Source organism: Carlito syrichta, unplaced genomic scaffold (assembly GCF_000164805.1).
Source record: "Carlito syrichta isolate Samal-C Ts95f unplaced genomic scaffold, Tarsius_syrichta-2.0.1 Scaffold218745, whole genome shotgun sequence".
In the NCBI taxonomy this organism is placed as follows: domain Eukaryota; kingdom Metazoa; phylum Chordata; class Mammalia; order Primates; family Tarsiidae; genus Carlito; species Carlito syrichta.
Window position 1 is genome coordinate 355,286 of NW_007162841.1, and position 3,249 is coordinate 358,534.

Sequence of the window (3,249 nt, forward strand, 5' to 3'; positions counted from 1 at the left end):
TGCTCACAAACTGGAGCAAGTTAATGGAAGTTTACTTTTAAGGAACAGAAGTACCTCAAGTCATTCAAGCATGATACTACTGGTTTTGTACAATTTCCTTTTCACCTGATACTTTCAAAATTCCTTAATTTTTTACCTATTCTGGGGAGATATTTTTAAATATACTCATTTAGTTGAAAAAATAGGATACTATATCAGGATCAACAAAACTTCTGAAACTATGACAAATAATAATATGGATGAATTACTAGAATCTGATAATATTTTTCTTCTTGTTCCCTCCCTGAGTTTTGAAAAACCTTCAATGTGTCCTTTACATGATTCATTTTATGCTCTCCATATTTTATCAAGCAGCATTTCTGCCCATTTGTCTTGTCAAACCACAATTGTAAAACTACCTGTCTACTTTCACTTATCTACTTTTGGACTGCACATTAGCCTTGATTGGATATGTCTTTATAGAAGTGAAGGCAGAGTTCTCCAATGCAACTATGAAAATTATTTTAACCTACTGACTCAGACCAAATTTACCAATATGCCTCCACATTCACATTCTTTTGAGTTGAATTTTTTTTTTTAATTTTTATTTTGAAGATGTAGAGTATAATCCAGGGTTAGGTATACAAATGGTTATTGTACTGGTAAAGTTTGTGCTCAAACCACATTCCCTTAAATGACCTAATTTACCTTTCTTCCATAACTTTCCACTGCAAGCCCTATCTCTTTCTCCCACTTTCACACAATTGATACTCTTGCTATATGCAGCTGCCTGGCCTTTCAAAACATGTAAAATCTTAATAAACAAATTCAGGCCACTTGGTAGCTCAGCCTGTAATCCCAGTGCTTTGGGAGGCCGAAGTGAGTGGATTGCCTGAGCCCACAGGTTCGAGACCCGCCTGGGCAACTTGGTGAGACATCATCTCTATAAAAAATCAAAAATTAGTGGGGTGTGGTAGTGCGTTCTTGTAGCTCCAGCTATTTGGAAGTCTGAGGTGGAAGTATCACCAGAGCCCAGCAGGTCGAGGTTGCAGTGGCCGGGAGCGGCCACTACACTCCAGTCTGGGTGACAGAGTGAGACTCCAACTCAAAAAATAAAAATAAAATAAATTCATTGTCCTTTTTCTCTTTAAAACTATTTTAATACAATTATTAATTCAAATACATTCTTGTTCTAATACATATGAAACAAATACTAAGAGAATATCTAGGTTGGGAGTTAGAATTCTCAGGGAATGTAAGAACATTTCTAAATTTAAAATGGCATTTAAAATGAGCTTTGCAAGATGGATAGGAGGAAATACTATGATTTTCATTCAAGCATTTAAAAAAATTCTTAAGCAAAAATTTTATTTATTCTATCACTAGGAAACCAGTCTACCATTAATCCAGACTTGGTGTTGAACATTTTTTAATATATTTTACTAATTCTTTTTAAATATGAAAAAATCCTCTGTTTTTTTTTTTAAGAGAGATTTTTCCAATATGTGTACATTTGAGAATTCAGACTATTTATACATTATTGGCTTGGTAAAAATAGTAATGAAAATTTAAAGCATCCTTCACTTTCACAAAACAAATTGTACTACTTTTAATTAAAATGACAACTGTGGAAAAAAGGCCTTCATAGTTCACATGTATGGAATGCAGGTCCTGAACATCTGGAGCCAGTGATGGGTTGTTTGGTTTCACATTCTTCTATTTGGATTATTATGCAGGGGCATATAAGGCACTTCTTCCTTTTTCTATAGGTTCTGGTAGTAAGGTGAATCACAGAGCTGTATTCCATGATAGCAATGCCAGTTTCTTTGTTTAAGTCAGTTTCTTGATTCTCTGAAATAGGAAGGCTGTCCATTGATTACTTGTCAAACCTGTGAAAATTTGCCTTTCCAGTTACTAGCAAGAAATAAAGGGAATGAAATCAGTTATAACTTAAATCATGGGCATCAGGGAGAGTCTGAAATCTGCTACAGCAAAATGAGCATGACATCTGAGAATTGAGTGTATAAAAGAACATAGTTTTTAGAAAATTAATTCATTTTTAAGTCATTTTCTGAGATATCTTCTTAAAATTCATTTGTATTGAGGAACATATTTATTTCTCTTTTTGTCCATACTAGGTCAAAAAGTGGGGCAAATATATAATTCAAAGAGTAGGTAATGACAAATATTAAGAATGTCTATGTGTACATGAATTGAGTATTTGAAATAAACTTTCAAGATTACTATCCAAATTAATGTAGCTAATGAATGATTGAAACAAAGTACGAATGCAAGTATATTGTTTGAGTTTGTGTATCTCCAACTACTATGTATGTGTGTGTGTGTGTGTGTGATAAGTAAATGTTCATTTACTTGAATTTATATGATAGTAACTTGGAAGGAAGTGATGGTTCCTAACCTCTGTCGATGCTAGTATCATATATGCTGAAATTGATTTATAGAAGAACATATGCAAAGAAACAAATTTATAAGCAATGTAAAGTAGATTGAAGTAATTGATTCACATTAGTCATAAAAAATACCTTAGCATTTGCCTAACGAAAGTGAAAGACTCTTACAATGAGAACTAAAAACACTGCTCAAAGACGTCGAGTATATGACACAAACAAATGACAAAACATCCAATACTCATGAATTGGAAGAGTTAGTATGGTCAAGATGTCCATCCTACACAAGGCAATCTATAGATTCAATTCAATCCCCATCAAATTCGAATATCATTTCACAGACCTAGAAAAGACAATACAGATATTCATATGGAAACAACAAAAGAATCTGAATAACTAAAGCAATTCTCAAAAGGGACAAAGAGGCATCACATTTCCAGACTTGAAACTTTATTACAAGATTATACTGACCACGACAGCATGATAGCATCATACGGGAACAGTCATACACACAAGACAGAGAATTTGGAAATAAAACCATGGTTCTCCAACTAACTCATCTTTGACAAAACCATCGAAAACAAACACTTGGGGAAATAAAATCATATTTAGCAAATGGTGTTGGGAAAACTGGCTAGCCAAAAGCAGAAGAGTAAAACTAGACCACTACCTATCATCATATACAAAATTAAATAAAAATGAATCAAGGACTTAAATGTAAAACCTGAAACTATAAAAATCTTAGAAGAAAATGTACAACACACCCTTCTGGACATCGGAGCAGGCAATGAATTCATGGCCAAGTCCTTGAAAGTAAGTAAGACAAAGGCTAATATTAACAGGTGAGAACTTATAAAACTAA